At 36.6% G+C, this 25,554-nt stretch overlaps 1 pseudogene; it reads left to right on the top strand.

The window, feature by feature from the left end:
* Positions 1 to 21,242: 21,242 nt before the first annotated feature.
* On the top strand, positions 21,243 to 22,508 carry LOC117079344 (annotated as a pseudogene).
* Positions 22,509 to 25,554: the final 3,046 nt, after the last annotated feature.

The following is a 25,554-nucleotide window of genomic DNA, read 5'->3' as shown; positions in this document are numbered from 1 at the left end:
TCCGTCTAAATGCAATGCTTCATATTTATGGATAACTTTCTTTCAAAAATCTCCAGAGTTTGTCACTGGGCAAATGGTATACATTTGTTTAGAAATTGGTATAGGAAAAATAAAATACAAACAAAAACTTCAAAAGAATTTCAGAAACAGCTCTTTCTGTAATTTATTTCACAGATCATTGCTTTTTTGCTTCACAGATCAAAAAAAAATTATTTTTGAAGTTTGTAACTAAACTTTAAGAGGAGAAAGATTTTTCGGTCTGTTGTATTAATATCATGTCTCATATTGCTTATTAAGTTTTCTTCAAATTTATATGCCTTCACCAAATAGTTATTGATAGTTCACCAAAAAAACAGAAGAGAAGAGACATGAACTAATGTGTATTAAACATGAACTATTTATTTGCAAGGCATTGTGATGAATATTTTACATTCATTGTTTGATTAACTCCACCCTTTATGAGCAAACTGACGGTCCTCTAAGAGCTCATAAATGACTCAGAAATAGTCACACAGCTTGTACAAGATAGAGATTGGGCTTCAACAATTTCTGGAAATGTTTCAGGATTTCCCTTGGCCCTGACCCCTTCCTCTACCAAGTAATAATTTTTGAAAGCTGCTATGAGAGAGGTGGAGTTTTTGAAAACTCAGTGGTTCCAGGCAAAATAACTGAGTGAATTTTGTGAGCTGAGAAGAAGCCTGCAACATGGTAGAAGCTATCAGAAGGTTAGCAAAGTCAGAGTGACAGATGTAACAGAAACTTCAGGTGAATGTAGACCACATGCGACCCTATGGACCATGGTAAAGTTTTGGTCTTCATATTAAGAGAAATGAGAAACTTTTAATGGTTTCCTAAGATTATGACATTATCATGTCAGTGACTTACGAAGATGGCTCTAGCCTGGCCAACATAGTGAAACCCCATCTCTACCAAAATACAAAAATTAGCCAGGTGTGGCGGTGCAGTCCTTTAGTCCCAGCTACTCTGGAGGTTGAGGCATGAAGATAGCTTGAACCCAGTAAACTGAGGTTGCACTGAGGCAAGATCATGCCACAGCTCTCCAGCCTGGGCATCAGAGCAAGACCCTGTAAAAAAAAAAAAATAGCTCTGATTACTAAGAGGAGAATAAGTGAAAAAAGGAAAACCATTCAAATAGATGGCAGTGAGAGAAATTTAAGGGAAAGATGCTGGTGATTCAGATTTCACTATTGGCTGTGGAGAAAGTAAGAAGCCGAAAGATTCAAGACATGAGAAAAATCAACCTGGTTCTGTGGTTGACTGGATAGAGTAAAAGGAGAATGATTTCAGCCATGATATCAGGTTTCTATCATAAAAATATAGACAGAATTTGGAATTATGTATTTTTGATTAAAGTTATTAATCATGCATTTTTTATTAAAACAGTGTTTTTTAGTATCTCAGTAAATTAAAGGAGGAGACACTGAAAACCTTTCTAATCTAGAAATGTTCAACTAATCAATCTAGACTGAAGAATTTCCCAACATATATGTGATGTGCATGTTCTCTGGAGATAGCATGCATGTTCATTCCTTCTAAATCAATGTCTACATTGGTAACCTTAAAATATCAAAGAACAAAAAATAAATAATTCAATTCAGAAACACTTGTAGTTAAATGTGGCTGAATAAATGCATGCCATTATCTGTGCCCTTTTTGGAAACAAAGTCATAAACTCCAAAGACAAAGAAAATGGAAGAGAAATTAACAGAGAAAACAAGGATGAGGAGAAGAAAGTGGAAGAGGAGAAGAAGGAAAGGAAGTACTGAAGAATGGAAGGAAGGAAAAAGGGAGGGAGGAAGAAAGAAAAGAGAAAGAGGAAAGAAAGAGAAGAAAGAAAGAAAGAGAAAAAGAAGAAGGGAGGGAGTAAGAAAGGAAGGGAAAGAGGAAGTAAGTAAGGAAGGAAGGAAGGAAGGAAGGAAGGAAGAAAAAGAAAGAGAAAGAAGGGTAGGTGGGCAGAGAGGGAGGGAGGGAGGGAGGAGGAAGGGAGGAGGGAAGGAAGGAAGGAAGGAAGGAAGGAAGGAGGAAGGAAGGAAGAAAAAGAAAGAGAAAGAAGGGTAGGTGGGCAGAGAGGAGGGAGGGAGGGAGGGAGGGAGGGAGGGAGGGAGGAGGAAGGGAGGAGGAAGGAAGGAAGGAAGGAAGGAAGGAAGGAAGGAAGGAAGGAAAATAATTCATGATTGGGGGAAGATTAAAAATGAAAGGAAAAAATAACAAAGCAGAGAAATACCATTCATCTGTACAGAGGAAACCCATAGAGGAGCAAGACAACATGTAACAGTGCTCACAAAGTTCCAAAAATTAGCAATACCATGTGCCAGCAAATGTGAGAGTAAGTAATGATACTCCAAATAAGGGGATGTGTTAGACAACCAATAAAATCGTGGTCTTACTTCCAACATCAGGCAATTCTTCTAGTCCATTGTAGTAGAAATTTCATTCGGTAGATTAATTGAGACAGAGACCGCAGGGTCAAGTATACTTGGCACGGCACAGGAAACCAGGAGGATTAACGACAATAAAGAAATGGAACGAGGCTACTTTTAGCTCCCTTTCTTTGCTAGGTTCTGAAAACCTGGGTAATCAATAACTACTGTCACCACCACCCCCACCACCTTCACTTCCCATCCTACCTCATTCTCCAAGGTCCCCACTATGTCTTCCTTAAGCAGAAGATTGGTAGAGTGTTCACTAGAGAAAAGAAATAATCCCTGAAAATATACTTGTGATTATTTTTATTTGAACGCATCTCAATAAATAAAATAAACTGATCCCTACAATGTCATCTTATCCAAAAGTTTATCAGTTAACAAATCTAACCCATGCATATAGAGCTTCTCAAAAGTTTTATAGCACCTCATTCTCAAATATAAATGAACAGCCAAATAGTATCAATAAATTTAAAATATCTTCCAATTTGAAAGGCAAGGGACAAAATAAATAGGAAGAAAGCAGCTTGGAGGAAATAAAGACAATGCAGATAACGGAAAATGGATATCTTGAAAAATGCCATAGCTAATATCCTCAGATAGAAAATAGAAGATAGTCTATCCATAAAACAAGAACAGGCTATTATAGAAAAGGAGCAATTAGACAATAAGAACTATTTTAAATTAAAAACGATGGTTAAAAATGTCTCAACACTATATTAAAAATTAAAATTGATATAATCTCCCAACAAGTAATACAAAAAGATAAAAGAATGGAAAATAAAAAAGATAAAGTTGCTTAACAAATTTAAGATATTCAAATTATTAGAGTTTTAGAAGAAGAAAACAGAGAACAGAAAATTATACAAAAGAAAATGAATAAAGAAAATATCTCAGAATTGAAGGATGAGTGTCTCTGAAGTGCCAAGGACAATAAGTCAAAAAAGATGCACACCAAAGTATATCATCATATAAGCTCAAAACACAAGTGTAAAGAGAAAAATTCTAAAATTTTGAGGCTAATATAGAAAGTTCCACGTTAAAAAAAAAAAAGTAATGGCACTGGACTTCTCAAAAGCAACACTGGAAGCTAGAGTGCAATGGACGAATGCTTTTAAAATTCTGTAGAAAATAATTTTCAACCTATAATTATTTACTTGGTAAAATGAAAGTTAAATATAGGCCTTGAATAAAATTGCAAGGTTACAAACCATGGACACCATATGCAAGCTCACAAAATTATCAAAAAATAGATGATGCAACCCCTGGTTAAGATAAGGGGAAGTCTCAGGAGGGCAGCTGTGTGGCAGACCTATGAACTAACCTTTCTAGAGTGGCATGCTAAAAAGAGGGATACTCTGGAAAAAGATCTCAAAGAAAATGGAAAGCATGGGATAATTGATATGCTTGAATGTAAGAAACATTTTACATAAAAAGGCTTTATATTACTTTGAAGGACTTGGGAAAAATATTGATAAAAGAAACATAAAAGCCAAACAATAAACAAAAAAATAACTGCAGAGAGAAAATTTACCCAAAAGTAAACATTGTGTATAATTTTGAATTAGTATTGAAAATACATATTTTAAAAAATCCAAACACCAACTAGCAATTTAACTAAAATTATTATAATGATAATAAAAGTAGATAAGGGAATTAGATAAAAATTACAAATCATTTCCACCAATCTACAAAATCGATAAAAAATATACAAAATTGATAAATCAAGAAATTGTTTTGAAAGCAAAATATTTAGTATGAATTAAACTGTCAGGAGGACACAAATATAAGTGAGCAGAGGAATTTAACAGCGAAGCATATAGCATAGAATATGTTTTTAAATTATAGTCTTATACTTTGATTTTATTTATTAAAATGTAAAATGTTGGGCCGGGCGCAGTGGCTCATGCCTGTAATCCCCGCACCTTCAGAGGCCGATGTGGGTAGATCACGAGGTCAGGAGTTTGAGACCAGGCTGGCCAACATGGTGAAGCCTTGTCTCTACTAAAAATACAAAAATTACCTGGGCGTGATGGCAGGTACTTGTAATCCCAGCTACTTGGGAGGCTGAGGCAGGAGAATAATTTGAACCCAGGAGGTGGGCATTGCAGTGAGCCAAGATCGTGCCACTGCACTCCAGCCTGGGTGACAGGGCAAGACTGTCTCAAAAAAAAAAAAAAAAAAAGTAAGTGTTTTAGATATATACAAATATAAAAAGTAATTTATTAAAAATGTTGGGGAAAATAGTTGGGAAATCCTCTTGTAGTTAAAATGAATTTAGTTTTACTAACTATGCTTAGAGTTTTATTAATAAATGTATTTGCAATATCAAAATGATCTTTATATTTCTTCTAGCATTTTACTCATCAAATGCAGAATATAACTGATTATAATGGATAACCCCAAGAAGCTAACTTTCTGAAATGAGGCCTAGTTGAGCAGTTTTTCATGTAAAATAAGGGTCAAAGTAATTTTGTCTCAAATCAAGTATTATCAACCATTATCTAGACTTATCTTGAGCAGTCTTTCCGTCATAAGCAAATAGCAAAGCATCAATAACAAAATGCTATATTTGACAGTGGATCAGATATTAGTCACAGCATTATAAATAAGTTTCATATGTACTTAGAAAATATCCTTTTATTGATTGAGCAAATATTTGTTTGATTATTTGTCCATGATAAAATTGAAGCTTGAGTTGGATGAACATAATCTTAATAGTTGTAATAATAGTCAATAAATTTTTCAGAAACCTTTTTATTCAACATACAGGCAACTCTAACTAATAATAACAAAATAACAATGACAACAAAGTAATAATAGCAGATAACCTTACAGAAACAAAGCTGACAGCCAAACTGGATGAAGTGATAAAGATCACTGAGAATTAATAATTTTGATTTAATTAATATTTATTGAGCACACAATATGTACTAAGAACCATATCTGGTACTTTACAAACATTATCCCATTAAATCTTCAATTTATTGATGAGAAATCCAAGATCACAGAAGCTAGGTAATTTTCCCAAAAATTATACAACTAAAAATAATTATAGAACCAGGGTTCAAACTTGGCTCAATCTAAATCTAAAACCCATTCCTTTCTACTACGTCTGAAAAAGTTTTTTTAACTGAAGTCTTCAGAAGGATTACTTTTGAGATAAAATATGAGACGTTGTGACTAATTCTAAAAGAAAAGAATGAATGTTAACAAAGGTTTATAAGAGAAAAAGTATTTTGGTTGTGGCTCCCCAGTAAGTCAGTGATGCACATGTGAGTTAAAGAAGGAGAAGAAAATAGAAGATGACCATGATCTCTGATTAGATATTTGGTTAGCTTGATAGAAAATAAGTACTGAAATAAAGTAGAGATGGAGAGGAAGATCAGATATACAAAATAAAGTTGGAACAGGGAAAAATAGAATGACAGAAGATAAAAAAAGGGGAGAAAGAATAAAACAAAAAGACAAGAGAAGAGAGGAAGGAAGAGAAGAGACAAGGAAAGAAAAGTAAATAGAAAAAGGAAAGGAAAGAGAAGAAAGGAGGAGGGAAAGGAAGTGAGAAAGCAAGAAAAAAAATCAATATCTCTCTTTGTAATAAAAATAAATGGTGTGAAATCACTTATGGAAAAATTGAGTAGATGTAATTTTCCCTAGTCTTCCTGCTAAGTAAAACAAAAAAAACTCTGCATATTATACATAAAACCATTATAAGAATATTCTGACAGGTAGAGTGAAGGCAGACAAGCTAGGGAGCAAGGAATGATATGGTGATGAGTTTCCTGAATTTTATTTTTGCTTCCCATTTCCCATATTAGAACTGAAGAAGTCAGTAACCCAAAAATGTCAATGGGTACAGATTAAATAATTATTAATAATAATAAATAAATAATTAAATCTCTTCTCTTGAGTGAAAAGATCAGGAAAGGAGCCATCTAGCAAGTCAGAAATATTTTACACAGTAAATGTATTATTCTAGCCAAACACCAAACACCACAGTATACGTGTGGCTTTATCCTTACACATGACAACAAAGGCTGAGTGGAGAACTCATCTTTCACCCTTATCTGGCACTAGCAAGGTATTCTAACCTCCCCACTGCGGTGGTTTCAGAGAAGGCTGTGTAGGGAGTCTATGCTTCCATTCCCACCTGACAATAATGCAGCACCCCTACACTCCCTCCTGGATTTATGCCAGAGGAATCCCTGTAGAAAGTCAGAACTTTTACTACTGCCCAGAAATAACAAAGCTAAAACCCTTGTGGTGTTGATGGTAGAAGATGTGTTGGTGTTGAACACGTCTTCTTTAGAACTTTTAATACTCTCCAATAGTAACAAAGCTAAAACCCTAAATGGTGTTGATGGGAAGAAAAGATTCTGAATCATTGTTGCCAGATGAAAGTAGATGTTCAGATTCCCATCTTAGCCTTTGTTGACAACTAAGGGAGGAGGCTCTTTGGTAATGCTGTGGATAATGGAAGTTTTGGCTCCTCACTAGGTCTACGCTGATATCTCCCAGACCAGGAGGGGTAGGAGTGCATCAGTGGAGAACCAGTGAAGAGCCAAAACTTCCACTATACCCAGCGTTAACAAACAGCCTCCTCCCTTGGGTGTCAACAAAGGCTAAGAAGGAATTTTGACATCTATTTTCATCTGACAGTAATGATGCAGCATCTCTTCTTCCCCTGCTAAAGTACTATCAAAATAATTTAGCTAAAATACAAGATTTACATAATATCCAGAATCTTATAACATTATACTGCAGATGTCCTAGGTTTGAAAAATAAGTAATTTGTCACAGCAAAAAAACAGGAAGATCACAAACTAAATTAAAAAGACACTAATTAATGTGAAGACTTAGTGAAGACTAAGGTGAAAAAGATATTAGCATTATCTAAAAAAAATTAAAGCAGATATCATAAAAATGTTTTAACCAGCAATTACAAAGATTCTTAAAACAAACAGAAAAACAGAAAGTCCCAACAATAAAAAAAAAAAAAAAAAAAAATCTCCAACCGGAAATTGAAGACATTAAGGAGAAACAAACAAAAAGGGTAAGCCTAAAAATATAATAGCCAAGTTAAAACTCTCAACAAATGGCTCAACATCAGAATGGAGGGAAAGGAAAGAACAATCGAACTGGAAGATAGGATAACAAAATTACCCATTCCAAGCATATAGTGTTCCAGAAAATAGACTGGAAAAAAATAACAGAGCCTCAGAAATACATTGAACTATTTTTTAAATGCTAAAAAAAAGGGGGGGCTAAAAATTTCCAAAATTTGAGAAAATACATGTAGAGATTCAAGAAACTGAATGGATTTCAAACAGAATAAATCTAAGGAAATCCACATCAAAATACATAGTAGTGAAAATTCTAAAAACTAAAATTAGAAATCTTGAAAGCAGTGAAATAAAACACTTTACCCATGGAAAAAATACTTCCAATAGTAACAGAGTACTCATTAGAAACTATAGTGGTCAGGAGAAAATTACAATAATTTTCAAGTATAAATGTTCCTTGACTTACGATGGGGTTACATATTGATGAACCCCTCATATTTTGAAAATATCATATCAAAAATGCATTTAATACACCTAACCTGCTGAACATCATAGCTTAGCCCAGTCTTCCTTAAATGTATTCAAAAACCTACATTAGCTTATAGTTGAGCAAAATTATCTAACAAAAAGCCTATTTTGTTGTGTTGAATATCTAATGTAATTTATGGAATATAGTACTAAAAGTGAAACACAGAATGGTTGTATGTGTACTGAAAGTGCAGGTTTTACTGAATGAGTATTTATTTTGTACCATAGCAAAGTTAAAAGTCACAAGGTGAACTACCATAAGTTCAGGACCATCTCTTTTAAAAAAGAAACAAAACAACAACAACAAAACAAAAAACAAACAAATGAAAAAACCCTGTCAACTTATAATCCTATATGCAGTAATAATAAACTTTCATAATGAAGAAAAAATCAACATCTTCATATGAATGAAAAATATCAGAATTTGTCACTAGGAGACCTACCCTAAAACATTAGGTAAATGAACTTCCCTGAACAGAAATGAAACAATAAAGGGAACCTAGGAACATCAGTAAAGAAAAACAAACAAACAGAGTAAGCAAAAATATGGATAACTTTCTCCTTCCCTTGAGATTTTGAAATTATGTTTGATGATGGAAGCAAAAGTTGTAATACTGTTTGATGTGGCTCTAAATGCATGTGGCAAAAATATTTAAGAAAATTATATTATAAACAGGAACATAAAGACTCGTAAAAAGAGGTAAACTTTCTATACTTCACTTAAACTGGTAAAATGATGACACCAGTAACTCTGTGAGTGTGTGTGTGTGCGTGTGTGTATTCAAAATGTATTTAACATGCCTAACCTATTGAACATCTACAGTTATAACTACCTACAATTATTACATATAATATAATAACTAGATCTACAATTAAAAATAGCTATACAAGAAGATACACTCAAAATGCAATCGATAAATTAAAATTGAATTTTAAAATATGTTCAAGTAACCCATAGAAAGCGAAAAAGCCAGGCAGTGAAAAATAATAACAAAGAGTAAATAAAAAATGAAATGAAATATTAGAAATTTTATAAAATGAAATAAAAATTACTCTTTTAAGTCCTAACATATTAATAATTACATTAAATTCAACCAATTAAAAGACAGAAATACCAAGAGGATTAAAAACATGGGTTAACTATATGCTGTCTACAACTCTTTTCAAATATGACATTGTTAGAAAATTGAAAGTAACTTAATAGAAAAATATACAGTGAAAACACTAAGTAAAAGAAAACAGGAGTGACTAAATTAAAATCAGATAAATCATATTTTAGAGCAAAGGAAATTATAAGAGATAAGGAGAGATATTATATAATGACAAAAAGATTACTCCACAGAAAAGTTATAGCATTTCTTAATGTGTATGCATTAAAATACATAACTGCAAAATATAGAAAGAAAAAATTATAGGACTCCAAAGAGAAATAGACAAATCCATAATTGTATTTTCTAACTTCAACATCCATTTCTCAAAAATTGATAGAACCACTAGACCAATAAACAGCAAGAATGTACAAGAACTCAAATCACCATCTACCACTAGGATCTAGTTAACACTTATAGAACACTCCACCCAGTATCAACAGAATACACATTATTTTCAAATGGCCATAGACCATATTCCTTGAGGCATGATATCCAGAAACATTTAAAAACATAAAATTAAAACTAACACATTTTAAAAATTGAAAATAATTGTTCTCAGACAACAATGGAATGGAACTAAAATTTTGTATTAAAGTGATACCAGAAATATCTCCAAACATTTGTAAAACAAACTGTATACTTTTAAATAGTATGTAATAAAGAAGGAACTCTCATCGGAAATTTAAAAAATTGAACATAAAAATTAACCTTATTAACATAAAAATTCCACTCTGTTTCCAATACCACTTTTATGTTTGATGATTAATTGGAATGATTCACAGAACACGGAAAAGCTATTGTACTCACCATTATAGTTTATTACAGAAAAAAATAGATGAAAAATAGCAAAAAGAAAAACACACATGGGTAAAATCCAAGAGAAATTAGATGTAAGTTTCCAGGTGTCTCCTTCTAGTAGCATTATATAGGGTTGTAGTTAATTATCCTACTAATGATGTGTCATAACACATATGGAGTATAGCGTACCAGGTAAGCTTTCCTGAGTCTTGGCATCAGGGGGCTTGCAGAGAGGTGGTCAGTTACATAGGCATGCAGCACCTTAGCAACTGACCTCAGTTATTCAGTCTCCTACCCTCTAGAGGTCAAACTGACATAGCCTGACCGAGAGTCTCAGCCATATAAAAACTGACATTTACCATAAATCACATTGCTAGCATAAACTATTAGGATTCAACAGAGATCTATGACATGGGCCAAGATCTCAGAGACCTATAGTATAAACCAAGATCTCAGGCATACACAAACACTCTTATTAGATAGAATATTCTAAGGGATAAAAAATTACCTCCCAGCAACCATTCAAGACCAGATCCTTCTTTGGAATGTGTAGCATTTGACAACACAGGTCTGCTAAGTTAATCTTTTACTGCACAACAATATATCACAATTTGTGAGACACAGCTAAAGTGTTGCTGAGAGAAAAATTGACATCACAGAATGCATTTGAAGTATTGTAAAGAAAAAAATAAAATCAAAAGTTAAAAAAATTAAAAAGTCAAAAAAAATTAAAATCAAAAGTCTAAAGTATTATTTGAAGAACCTAGAGAAAGCATACCAAAATAAATCTAAAATAGGGGAATCAGAGTCATAACTGGGTGTAAATCAGGCAAAAAACCACTGCAGGAGGCAGTTCTGATTAGTCCATTCTTGCTGCAGTTTCTGATTCTGTGCAGAGCAACAGCCATGGCCACTGTCTGTACCATCACCTCTGCCTTCATTGTTATTGGAGGTTAAACTGTCCAGACTCTGGCATCACTGATGAGGAATGAGGAAAGGAGAATAGACTCTGTGATCCACCTTGGCCTAGGGCCTTGCCTTGGAGCTGTAAGGAAAAACATTCTCCCCTACAAAAGCAACTTCAAAAAATTGGAACAAGTGACTGTTACAACAGATATGCAGATATCAGTGGAGGACACAGAAAACGTGAAAGAGCGGAGAAATATGATACTACCAATGGGCAACAATTGTCCAGCAACAGATCCCAATAAAAAATAATTTCACAAAATTCAAGATAAAGAATTCAAAATATTGGCTTTGAATGAAATGAGAAGCTGAGTAAGATGAAAGAAAAACCTGAAATCAATACAAAGAAAGCAGAAAATCAATTAAGAAAAGGAATGTAAAATTTACCAAGGTCATAAATATCTTTAAAAAAACAGAAATTCTGGAGCTAAAAATTCAATGAAGGAAATACTAAATACATTAAACACCTCAATAGTAGACTAGACCAAGCAGAAGAAAGTCTTTCAGAACTTGAGGACACATCTTTTGAAATAATTCAGTGTGACAAAAATAAGAAAAAAAAATAAAAAAGAATAAACCAAGCTTTTGAGATATCTGAGATAACATAAAATGACCACACTTATCAATTATTGGTATTCCCAAGAGGAAAGAGAGATCAAAACGTTTAGAAAGGCTATTTAAGGAACTAATCTATGAAAACATTTCAAGTCTAGCAAGACAAACATCCAGATATAGGAGGCTCAGAGAGCCTCAGGCAAATGTATTGCAAAAAGGACTTCATCACAGCATATTATATTTAGAATGTCTAATGTCAAAACAAAATAATTTTAAAATCAGTAAGAGAAAAATATCTAGTCACCTATAAGGGAGACTACCTTAGACTAACAGTAGACTTTTCATCAGAAATCTAAGAAGCCAGAAGCAAATGGGATGACATTTTCAAAGTATTGAAAGGAAAACAGTGTCAGTCAAGAATTTTACATCCTGCCAGAGCAAGCTTCATAAATAAAGAAGAAATAAGGTATTTCCTAGATAAGCAAACACTGAGGGAATTTGTCACCACTAGACTAGCCCTACAAGAAATACTCAAAGGGGTGTTAAACATTAAAAACAAAAGATCTGTAGTCCCCATCAGAAAAGTCCATGGAAATATAGAACTTACACTTCTTATAAAACAATCACATGAAGAAGGAAGAGACAGGAATCAAATGGCAACAGAACAGAATTTCATCAAACCACAAAGACAAAAAGACAGAAAAAAAATTATACAGCTTATAAACAATTAACAATATTACAGGAACAAAGCTTCACATCTCAGCATTAATCTTGTTTAAATGAGTTAAAATGTACCACTTAGAATATAGACATTGGCAGAATGGATTTTTAAAAAGCATGATGCATCTGTATGCTGCCTACAAGAAATTCACCTTACCCAAAAAGACACATATAGGCTGAAAGTAAAGACATTAAAAATGATATTCCATGCAATTTGAAGCAAAAGGCCATCAGGATTAGCTACACTTATTTCAGATAAAACAGACTTTAAATCAAAATCGATAAAAAGTGACAAGCAAGATTATTACATAATGATAAAGGGATCACTTCGGTGAGAAGATATAACATTCTAAATATACACACCCAACATCAGAGCCCCAAAATTTACAAAACAAATATAACTAGACATAAAGAATTAGAGAGCAATACATTAATAGTGGGAGACTTCAACACCCCACTCAGAGTAATAGACAGATTGAGAGAGAAATCAATAAAGGAATTTTGAACTTAAATTAGACTTTAGACCATGTACACTTAATGGTCATTTACAGAACATTCTACTCAATGAATGGAGAATGTACTATTTTTTATCAGAATATGAAACATTTTCCAAGACATACCACATATTAGGGCATAAAGCAAGTCTTAACATATTTTTTCAATTGATATTATATCAAGTATCTTCTCAGACCACTGTGGAATAAAACTAGAAATCAATACCAAGAACTTCAGAAACTATACAAATACATGAAAATTAAACAGCATGTTCCTGAACAATCATTGAGTCAATGAAGAAATTAAGATATAATTTTTAAAATTTTTTAAATAAATGAAAATCATGCACAACATATAAAAACCTGTGTGATACAGGAAAAGCAGTGTTCAGAGGGAATTTTATAGCATTAAATGCTTACATCAAAAAAGTGGAACTATCACAAGTTAGCAATCTAATGTTGCACCTCAAGGAACTAGAAAAACCAGAAAAGCCAAAGCCAAAGTTATTAGAACAAAAGAACTAATAAAGATCAGAGCAGAATAAAATGGAGACCAAAAAAATTACTAAAGATCAACAAAACAAAAGGTTAGTTCTTTGAAAAGGTAAACAAATCGATAAGCCACTAGCTAAACTAAAGAAAAGACTCAACTATGATCAGAAATGAAAAACAGACATTACAAATGATACCACAGAAATATAAAAGATCATCAGAAACTATTATGAACAACTATATGCTCACAAATCCAAAAACCTAGAGAACATAGATAAATTCCTGGAAACATACAATCTGCGGAGATTGAACCAGGAAGAAAGAGAACTCCTGAACAGGCTAATGATGAGTAGCAAGAATTAATTAGAAGAAAAACAAAAAGCCCAGGATGACATGGATTCTACCAAAAAATACAAAGAAGGGCTAATACCAGTCATCCTGAAACTATTCCAACAAGTTGAGGAGGAAAGAAATTTTTCTAACTCACTCTACAAGGCCAAATATCCATGATGAAAATAGACACAAATATCCTCAACAGAATATTAGCAAATCAATGGCTGGGTGTGGTGGCTCACACCTGTAACATCAGTAGTTTGGGAGGCTTAGGCTAGAGGATCATTTAAAGCTAGAAGTTTGAGACCAGCCTGGGCAACATAGTGGGACCCCATCTCTACAAAAAATTAAAATAAAAAAATAAATTATTCAGGCATGCTGGAACATGCATGTAGTCCTAGCTACTTGGAAGCCTGCAATGGGGAGATCATTTGAGCCCAGGAGTTCAAGAATGTGGTGAGACATGACCATGCCACTGCACTTCAGCCTGGGTGACAGAGTGAGACCCTGTCTCAAAGAAAAAAAAAAAAAAAACTAGCAAATTAAATGTAACAGTGCATTGAAAAATAATAAACACATTATGATGAGGTTGAATTTATCCTAGGGAGGTGAGGATAAGTCAACATACGTAAATCAATAAATGTGATATACCACATAAACAGAATTAAGGACACAAACTGTATTATCATCTCAATAGATGCAGAAAAAGCAACTGATACAATTCAGCGTATTTTATGATGAAAATTCTCAACTAACTATGAATAGAAGGAACATATCTCAACATACCAAAGGCCGTATATGACAAATATGACAAACCCACAGCCAACATTATAGTTAACTGGGAAAAGTTGAAAGCACTCCCTCTAAGAACTGGAACAAGGCAAGGATAACCATTTTCACCACTCTTATTCAACATAGTACTAGAAGTCCTTACCAGAGCAATCAGGCAAGTGAAAATAAAAATTAAAGTCATCCAAATTGGAGAATAGAAAGTCAAATTATGCCTGTTGGCCAATGATACAATCTTATGTCTAGAAAGTTCTAATAATGCCACCAAAAACCTCTTATATTTGATAAATGAATTAAACAACATTTCAGGATATAAAATTAATGTACTGAAATCAGTAGTGATCCTATACACCAATAATTCTCTTACTGAGCACTAAATCAAGAAGGCAATCACATTTACAATAGGTATAAAAATGTCTGGGAATATATTAAGCCAGGGATATGAAAGATCTTTATAAGAACTACAAAACACTGATGAAAGAAATTATAGATGACACAACCAAATGGAAAACCATCCCATGCTGATATGGTTTGTCTGTGTCCCTACCCAAATCTGACCTTGAATTGTAGCTCCCATAATTCCCACATGTCAAGGGAGGGACCTGGTGCAAGGTAATTGAATCATGGGGGCAGGTTTTTGCTGTACTGTTCTTGTAATAGTGAGTAGGTCTCATGAGATGTGATGGTTTTATAAAGGGCAGTTCCCCTGCACATGCGCTCTTGTCTGCTGCCATGTAAGATGTGCCTTTTCTCCTCCTTTACCTTCCACCATGGTTATGAGGCTTCCCCAGCCATGTGGAACTGTGAGTTCATTAAAGCTCTTTTTCTCTGTAAATTACCCAGTCTCAAGTATGTCTTTATTAGCAGCATGAGAACTGACTAATATACATGCTCATGGATTGGAAGAATCATTATTATTAAAATGACCATACTGTGATATGGTACACATGTGTAATATATGGAATAGATATGGCATAGTATTACAGCTATAATATATGAAAGCACATTATCTTGTATAATCAGATTCTTCTAGCTAATTCGTATGTTTATATTTAATTGTGATATTTCACTTGAAATAGCACTTTCCTGATTACACCAGCTTTTACGTATCATTAAATGAGCCAGATTACATGAATGCATTTGGAAAGTCTCAAATGCCACTGAAAGGCAAAATACTTGATGGGTTATTAACAGTTATTGAGCACTAGTTTTTTGCCAGGTATTCTATGTGACATGTGCAGGTGAAGGACATGATCACCGCCTTGGAGGACCTCAGATTAAGCAATTTAAACAGCACAGTAAATGTTGCAAAGAGGGAAATGCAAAATGATATGGAACCACATACAACAACCACCTAGCCTAGACTTTGTGAGAATATGTATAACTGGCTACCAGTAGTGACATCCAAAGTCAGATCTTAAAGAAAAGAGTTATACAAATAGAGGTAAATGAGGATTTTAGGCAGAGTACACTACAGATGCAAAGGAACCACATGCATGAAGTACCATTTAAGATACTGTATTAGTTTGTTCTCATACTGCTATGAGGAAATACCAGAAACTAGATAATTTATAAAGGAAAGAATTTTAATTGACTCACAGTTATGTGTTGCTGGGGAGGCCTCGGGAAACTTACAATCACGGCAGAGGCAAAGGAGAAACAGGTACCTTTTTCACAAAGTGGCAAGATGGAGTGAGTGCAAGCGGGGGAAATGCCAGACACTTCTAAAACCATCAGATCTCATGAGACTAACTATCACAAGAACAGCATGGGGGAAACCACCCCCATAATCCAATTACTTTCCCCGGGTCCCACCCTTGACATGTAGGGATTATGGGGATTACAATTCAAAATGAGATTTTCGGTGAGGGCACAGCCAAACCATATCAGATATTGACTAAGAAAATATACCGGGGAACTCAGAGTTCTTGCTGCTGAAGCAGCTCTGACATTTACACTGTTGTAAATGTATGAAAGCAAATCAACCCCTATGAGCCTTAATCCCCCTCTCTCTAAAATGGGAGTTATCATATCTTCCATAAGAGGTGTTTAAGAGCTATATAAACTGAAGAAGAGAAAATATGTAATGTGCCTAGAACAGCAGACAAACAAAGGTGCAGTGCATGGTAGCTCTCACTAGTACGATGTATTTTGATATATCAGTGCTGTGGAAATATACTTAGTAACAATTCTCATTATTAGTTCTAGCACCCTGTTTATCACAACATTCTCCGAATTGCATAAGATACAAACACAATCCAAAAAATTGGAAATATAGCCAATTAATTAATCTCTGAGATATTTACAGAAGACTTCAAAGATGATGCACATTATGAACATTATTGAAAGTCTTTTTGGTTCTCAGGAAGAAAAATATTGCTGCTTCCAATTGTGTGCATGGGAAGAACTCTTGAAGTTCTTTTTGATGAGAATAAGAGCCAGTAAATAAAAAAGGTAGCATTATAGGAAGTTGTCAAAGGAAGCTGGAAGAACATCTTCAAATGGTTTTTGGCCCTCAGACCCTCAAAGTAGAACTTCTTTTTTTTCAATACAGTCTAGTTTTCTATTCTAAGTATTTCCTCAAAAGGATCACAAGGTTAAACATAGAAGGTGGCTTATTAATGACTTTCAAAGGATAGCGCCACCCCTGTATGGGCCATTCAGTGAATGAGTTCTACAATGGCAGAGTGCTTTTTATTGAGAGGAAACACTCAGCCTGCACTCTGGTCAGGACGTTTTGTTCTCACGGAATTGCTGCTTTGCTCTTTCATCAATGGCTGTTTTATTTTTGGCCCAGTTCCAGTGCCAGAAGAACCATTGATCAGCAGTGAGAGGAGGCCTTTGATAGGTGGCCAAGGCAGAACAGAGGGTTGTCACGGATAATGTGATTCAGAAGTATAGTTTATGAATGAAGAAGAAGGAGAAAAAAGCTTTCACCTGATCTGCGTTTTGGTCTATGAGTAGGAAGTTGAGCAGAAAGGAAGACAGCAATTAAAAAAAAATTTAATGAAAAATACATATTTGGAAAGAATGTGATGTTTCTAACAGACCTGCTTATTGTACACATTGGCTCCTTCCTTTCTCTCTTACCTTATTCATGCCATGCTCAATCTGGAAACTTCATCCAGCAGTAGAAAACTATTTGTAGTTTCCTGGAGACACTGTGCTATTTAATACCTCCATGTCTTTATATAAACTCTTTCCTCTGAATGGATTATCTTCCCTGACCTCCACTCAAGTCTGATTTCAGCTACGAAAATTTCTCTTATTTCTTATTTAAAAACGAGATTAACAGCACTTTGGGAAGCCAAGGCGGGCGGATCGCGAGGTCGGGAGATCGAAACCATCCTGGCTAACATGGTGAAACCCTGTTTCTAATAAAAACACATAAAATTAGCCAGGCATGGTGGCGTGCACCTGTAGTCCCAGCTACTTGGGAGGCTGAGGCAGGAGAATGGCATGAACCCGGGAGGCAGAGCTTGTAGTGAGTGGAGATCAAGCCATTCCACTCCAGCCTGGGCTACAAAATGAGACTCTGTCTCAAAAAAATAAATAAATAAGTAAATAAATGAACAATTTGTTTCTTGACCATTTTATGATGCTTCTCTGTTGGAGTCATCACTGCTTCTTGGGCTGAGTTTACATATGGCCACGTAAAGTTCCCAGAAACCCACATGGGAAGCCTAGCACATTTTTAAAAATTTTACCAATTTTCCTGGAAGAATTTGAGATTAAAAAGCCCAATGAATTAGAAGAAACATATTATGTAGCATTTACAAATTTTTCTTAAAATATAGAACAAGAATCCCAAGACGTTTATTCTTAGATATTTAAATATTTACTCTGTGGCTACTTATTGTGATTTTTGGCTTCAGATTTCTTGAGGGCAATCTATCTCTTCGATTTTCATAGAAAAGTTTAAGAATGAGGGGTGGAAACTTTGTGATGCTACACCTCACCTTACATTTTGCTCATTTTTTCTTTTGTCTGTTTTACTGAGAATGTCAGGAAACACATTTAATAAAGGCACCTACTGTTATTCATCAGTGTGTCCTTAGTATCATGCATACAGAACACAATCAGGTGTCTTTCAAGTTAAACCAGAATGAAGCATATAGGATTTCATCAAGCATAGTAAAAAATAATGACATTAGACAACTCAGTTAATAAATCTGTTCTGTGAAGTGCTGAAAGTGGGTGTCGCATAAGAAAAGGACAAAGCTGGTTTATACAACAGTCTGTCACATAGAAATCTCCCTTAATCAATATTTCATTGACACTGATCTTCATAATGTAGGCCTCAGAATAATTTGTGAGGCATTAAAAGGAGGTCAAATTTGATTAAATCTTGTTTATAAACTCTCAGGGCTGGAAGTGGACTTAGGAATCATTTGGTTCAGAGATGGCAAATGTGCATGTGTGTGTGGCCACTTTCACTTTCTAAGACCCTGTCAGACATCATTAATCAGTCCTGAGACTTCTTTTCACTGAGCCTAGTTACAGATGCAGAACATTTCTTAATTCACTACTCTAGACAGACACAAACAGTCAAAATGATCTTGCAAACAAACTAATCAATCTTTGATTGACTCCAACCCTAAATTCAAAAAATGGATGTCCTGTGTATTCTGTGTATTCTGCACAAACAGGCATCAAGTTCCTGATTGAGCACTTCTAAAATGAGGCATTCCCTGAGTAGGTCTTTTATCATATTATGATTATGTAATCAGTAATGAATACATGTGTCCTTAAGAAGAGTTACATGCATCCAGCAAATCCTAGCCCCCACATACTGTAATCCACAGGACACTGCCAAACAGGAATTATTAATCCCATTTTATAAATAGGAAAAATTAGAATCTAAGACAGAGAGGGAAAAGGCAGTACATAGTTTGGCCTGCTTAGTGTTTTAAAGATAAAATTAAGCCTACATTTAAAAATCAGAAGATTTTGCATCAAAAATGTGGTTTCACCACTTTTTATTTAAAAGTAAGAATAAACCTGTTTTTTCATATGGTGGCAATTGGCCCATGCTTTATAGCAGTTGGACCCTTTGATGGCTTTGTGCTTGCAGTTTTCCACAATTCCTACTATGTTCACAATTCACAAGGGGTAACTTTTCTTCCTGCCTGCTTCAGTCATGCTACCTGAGAGTCTCTTGTAAGAAGCTGAGTTGACATTGACTCCAAGTTTCCCAAAGCTCATGTGGCTATTGTTTTTCTGCCATTGATTTGGTCTTCCCTCTGACTTGAATGGCTTTCTCTTCCATTTCCATATTACTGAAACTAAAAATTGGCAGGGGTGGGGAAGACTAGGATTCTGGAGATGTGAAAACTTTGGAGAGTTTGTCTTACTTCTGCAGCCTCTTATACTCTGGGTAATTTGCAGATTTTATTTACCAAGGCAGAAAGCTGAGAATCCAGGTTTATACTAGTAAAGGACTGCTGGTGGGTGTCCAAAAAAATGGTAGAACTTTTAGCAGAGACCTCGATGGTCTCATTAAGCTTAGTATGTGTTTTCTAATTTCACCTGTATTTTTATTCATATCATACAACCTACCAGCTCACATGTCAGCTTACCATATGGAGACTCTCAGTTCTGCATGCATAAGTCATAGAGGATCTCAATAAAGTCTCATTGCCTTTACAGTGGTGTTTTGATAAGTGCACTTACTTTGTTGTCATGTCTTTGTCTTTCTCCTCCAGTGCCTATCTAATTACCTGTCACATAGTCAGAGCTCAATAAATGCTTCCCAAAGCATTCAACTGCATCATTGCTCAGCACCTTAATCTCTTCCTTCACGGTCTCTTGCAGATATTATGTCATAATCTACCCACAAGCCACCAAGAAGTAGGTGGAAAATGTTGTTCTCATTTCACTGACGGCAAATATCAGATAAAATAGGAACAACATGATTTACCTGATATCTTCCATAGCATTAAGGGCACAAATAAAGTTTGCAAAATAGTGTTTGTTAAGCCACATGTCGCTGAGAAGTGAAACAGAATGAGTGTGGAATCTGGAACAAATTCTAGAGCTCATTGTTACTAGCTTCTGTCAACTGTGTCAGGTACTTCCCTTGGTTTTCTTGGGTACCAAGCTTCAATGCCTTTCAGGTGCATTGTAGTTTTTGGTTAAAAAGAATGACTGTCTACAATTTCAAGATGCTCAAACAGTTCTGTGTATATTCAAAAAGTTTTATTATTTCAGTTTTATGCCCAACTATCTTTCCTTCTGTAACTCAGTCTCAAGTACAGGTAGAACAGTGATATAGGACAAAGCTGGGGGAGTCCTAGTGTTAGATTGATAGCATACTGGTTTCCTTATTTCCAAAGGCTAACACAAGATTCTTTCCCTGGCTTTCTTGTTAAAATGCATTATCTCCCATGACGTGTCTCAACCCTTCTGATAAAGTGTCCTGTGATAGTTCTGCTTTATTGATGAGCCAGACATGATTCACAGATGTGAAATATCAAGTGTAGGCATAGAATAGGGTGAAGCTGGAATCATTAACCATAGAGATATGTACAGCATATGATTGGGGCAAAGAGATAAACGAGAGAAGCAATCAAGTAAACTTAGAGGAGGAATAAAAGGGGGTATAGGAAAAATTTCAATGTAAAAGTGATACTTCTGTTAGATCTTGAAGGATCTTGGTGAGTAAAAATCTCGCCAAGGCAACACAAAATTAAAACCACTTTAGCCCAAGGAAACCAAGGAGGCAAAGAAGTGAGAACCATGGTGGGGTGCGATGGCTCACACCTGTAATCCCAGCACTTTGGGAAGCTGAGGCAAGCAGATAACTTAAGTCAGGAATTCGAGACCAGCCTGGCCAACAAGGTGAAACCCCTCTCTACTAAAAATACAAAAAGTTGAAGGTCGGGCCATGGTGGGGCAGAGGCCAGGAAGATGGCCTGGCAAGGCTGGGCACAGAGAGGCTGGGGTTGTGGCCAGGCGTGGGCTGTGTCGGTGGGTGGCCACAGCTGCGAGGAGCTCCCTGTGGCCCTAGCCCTGCCGCGGTTGCTCGGATGCAGTTTTAACTTATTTATTCAGTAAAAAGTGAGGATTCAGAAAAGCACCCAGGAAGGTTGACTCTCGAAGATCAGACACAGGGACGAGTGGTGAAGCATACAAGAGAAGTGCTTTGATTCCTCCTGTGGAAGAAACAGTCTTTTATCCTTCTCCCTATCCTATAAGGAGTTTCACAAAACCTTTATTTTTTACTGTTGGATTTACAGGCTGTGCATTTGGATCAGCTGCTATTTGACAATATAAATCACTGAAATCCAGGGTCCAGAGTTATTTTGATGGTATAAAAGCTGATTGGTTGGATAGCATAAGACCACATAAAGAAGGAGACTTCAGAAGGACATTAACAAGTGGTGGAATAATCTAAGTGATGGCCAGTGGACTGTGACAGGTATTACAGCTGCAAATGTCCTTGTATTCTGTTTATGGAGAGTACCTTCTCTACAACGGACAACAATCAGATATTTCGCATCGAATCCAGCCTCAAAGGTCCTTTGTTCTCCAAAGCTGCTGTCAACATACAGTCATTTCTCCTTATTTCACATGGCAGCAAATACGTATGTTTTGTGGAGCTTCTCTTCCAGCATAGTGAACATTCTGGGTCAAGAGCAGTTCATGGCACTGTACCTATCTGCAGGTGTTATTTCCAATGTTGTCAGTTACGTGGGTAAAGTTGCCACAGGAAGGTATGGACCATCACTTGGTGCATCTGGCGCCATCGCAGCTGTCTGCACTAAGATCCCAGAAGGGAGGCTTGCCATTATTTTCCTTCCGATGTTGACGTTCACAGCATGGAATGCCCTAAAAGCCATTATCGCCATGGATACAGCAGGGATGATCTGGGGATGGAAATTTTTTGATCATGCAGCACATCTTGTGGGAGCTCTTTGTGGAATATGGTATGTTACTTATGGCCATGAACTGATTTGGAAGAACAGGGAGCCTCTAGTGAAAATCTGGCATGAAATAAGGACCAATGGCCCCAGAAAAGGAGGTGGCTCTAAGTAAAGCTGGTATTGGACAACAGTCCATGTGCCTCTGGTCCATGATACCTGAGAGCCCCAGGAGACATCGGCCCTAGGGTGATCACGGCTATGCTCCCACCTGGAAGATGCCAGCATCTGGCCTCCCAGTGTTTTCAGCTGTGTGCCCCAGTCTGTGTCTTTTTAGAAAGTGAATGATGATAAAGTTGTGAAGTAAAGGTTTCTATCTAGTTTGTAAAAAAAAAAAAAAAAAAATTCAAAAAGTCTGGGCATGGTGGTGCATGCTTGTAATCCCTGCTACTCAGGAGGCTGAGGCATGAGAATTGCTTGAACCCAGGAGGCAGAAGTTGCAGTGAGCCGAGATTGTACCACCACACTCCAACTGGGCAACAGAGTGAGATTCTGTCTCACCAAGAATAAAAAACAAAAACAAAACAAAACACTAAGAACAACTATCATGGTAGGAGGCAATCAATTCTGTTTTAGCAGAACACACCGGGAGTATATGGCTGGAGATGGAGCAGAAAAAGGGCTTTCAGTACTCATGATTGAAGAAAGGAAAGAATAAAGGACAGAAAAGAGGGAAGGAGGATGGGGAAGGAAGAGAGAGAGAGAGACAGAAAGAGACAGAAGAAAATTGTCAGAGGCATTATTACAAAATATATTTATTAGTTTGGCATTTAAAACTTTCTCTAGACTTAGATTTAGGTAGAAAAATCTTTGCACAGGATCGACCAGTTGGAAAATGGTGGAGCTGAGTTTGTTTGTTTGTTTTGAGATGGAGTCTCACTCTGTAGCCCAAGCTGGAGCGCAGTGGCACAATCTCGGCTCACTGCGACTTCCGCCTCTGGGGCTCAAGCGATTCTTGTGCCTCAGTCTCCCAAGTAGCTGGGACTACAGGTGTGCGCCACCATGCCCAGCTATTTTAGTAGAGATGGGGTTTCACCATGTTGCCCAGGGTGGTCTCGAACTCCTGAGCTAGGTTTTATTTTGTTTTGTTTGAGACAGAGTCTTGCTCTGTCGCCCAGGTTGGAGTGCAGTGGCCCAATCTAGGCTCACAGCAACCTCTGCCTCCTGGGTTCAAGCGATTCTCCTGCCCCAGCCTCCCGAGTAGCTGGGACTACAGGCGTGTGCCCCCACCCTTGGTTAATTTTTTGCATTTTTAGTAGAGGCAGGGTTTCACCATGTTAACCAGGATGGTCTCAATCTCCTGACCTCATGATCCGCCTGCCTTGGCCTCCCAAAGTGCTGGGATTACAGGCGTGAGCCACCACGCCTGGCCTGAGTTTTAATATAGGCCCTTTGATTTCAAAGCCCATGCTTATTCTCTGGTGTCACCCAGCACCTCCGAGATAAACTTCTCTGGTGAGGACTTGGCTGTCACTGAAACTGGTAAATTCCAATGTTTGCTTCCAAATTAGCAGTATTCCTTTGTGCTTAAACTTTAACAGTTTGAATGAGATAGTTGCTACCTCACTTTGGATCTCTTTCCCACAATCCCAAAGCACTTTGAAGAGCTTATGTAAGAAGAGACAATTCAACAGATATTTACCAAAGCCCTACTCTGACTTTAATTAGACCTATAATTTTGGCAAGACACACAAAACTTGTCTTTCAAGGTTTTTCATTTAGTAAAATATTTTAAAGGAGATCAGTTTTGAATATTTAAGTAAGAAGCTCATGTGGGGATATTAGAAAGATCTGGGTTTGAACCTTCACTCTGCCACTTTCTTTTTTTTTTTTTTTTTTTTTTTTTTTGAGACGGAGTCTTGCTCTGCCGCCCAGGCTGGAGTGCAGTGGCCGGCTCTCAGCTCACTGCAAGCTCCGCCTCCCGGGTTCACGCCATTCTCCTGTCTCAGCCTCCCCAGTAGCTGGGACTACAGGCGCCCGCCTCGTCGCCCGGCTAGTTTTTTGTATTTTTTAGTAGAGACGGGGTTTCACCGTGTTAGCCAGGATGGTCTCGATCTCCTGACCTCGTGATCCGCCCGTCTCGGCCTCCCAAAGTGCTGGGATTACAGGCTTGAGCCACCGCGCCCGGCCCACTCTGCCACTTTCTACATGCATAATCTTTATTATTATTTAACTGCTCTGACACTTAAGTTTCTTATTTTTTAAATGGGGAAAGTGAAAATCATACATTTTCAAAGCTTTGGTATGAAGATGAACTATGACTACATGTGTAATATTCCTACTACAGTACCTACTACAGATCTTTAGAAGTAGAAGGTAAATTTACTTTTCATATGCACAGAGCTTCATATGAAAGAAAAATTGCCCTTATACTCACGGACCTTAGTTATGGAGCAAATACAGTGATTGGGCAGCTTTGGAGAATTTCCCAGGATGTTTGGGGCAGAGGTGGGAAACCCGCTCTGTTGCATGTCTTAGTACAAGATCTCAATTCAGAGAGGTTCTGCAGGACTTTTGCCTAATACATTGTTTCCATTAGTTCCCCTGCACCCATCTTTACTTTCTCCACCCATTCTACAAACCATGTCAGAACCCTCTGCCAGAATTCTCCGCTCCAACTTCACAAGCAGGCTGAGCTAGGCTGATTCACAAAGGCTGTTCCCAAGTTGAAGACTGGCCAGGATCAGCAGTGAGAGTTGACTGGTTTGGCATGGGCAGTGATTAATGATTAATCAGAATCAGTGTTAGCTGAACACTACAACTATGGCCATGCATTCTGAATAGGCAACAAATCAGTGATAGCTGGAATAGAGATGCGTATTTGGAAAGTTTACCTTTAGTTTAGTTGAATACTGAACCAGCAAACAACCAGTAAGAGGAATACACAGGAAATCAAAGATACCAGTGGGTTAAAACACAGCTGTCAATGCCACCCTGGCTCCTCAGAGGTGTGACTTGAGTCCGTAATAGAGCATAATAGTCCATATTGAGTCAGTGTGTTTCAGAACCTTCCATTTTTTATCCTTGGGTGCAAGCAGCCCCAACCCTCAAGGATCCATACTGTTTGCACAATAAGAAAATTTGACCTGCCCAAGGGTTATATCCTTCTGAGTATATTTCTTGCATCACTAGTAGTACTTAGCTTCCTGGTGGCCTGACCAGGGCCTTCTGCAGCGCCAGCTTAGCTGACTTGGCTTGTCCCCACTATACTGGGTACTGTCTAGTGGCCTCCATAGTCAGGTAGCTTGAGTTCAAGATTCCATTTCAACCACTTAAAGCTGAATGTAGATGAGCAATTT

Source organism: Trachypithecus francoisi, unplaced genomic scaffold (assembly GCF_009764315.1).
Source record: "Trachypithecus francoisi isolate TF-2019V2 unplaced genomic scaffold, Tfra_2.0 Lachesis_group7, whole genome shotgun sequence".
Taxonomy (NCBI): Eukaryota; Metazoa; Chordata; class Mammalia; order Primates; family Cercopithecidae; genus Trachypithecus; species Trachypithecus francoisi.
Note: the sequence above shows the minus strand (reverse complement) of the source record. Positions and strands in the feature narration are given on the sequence as shown.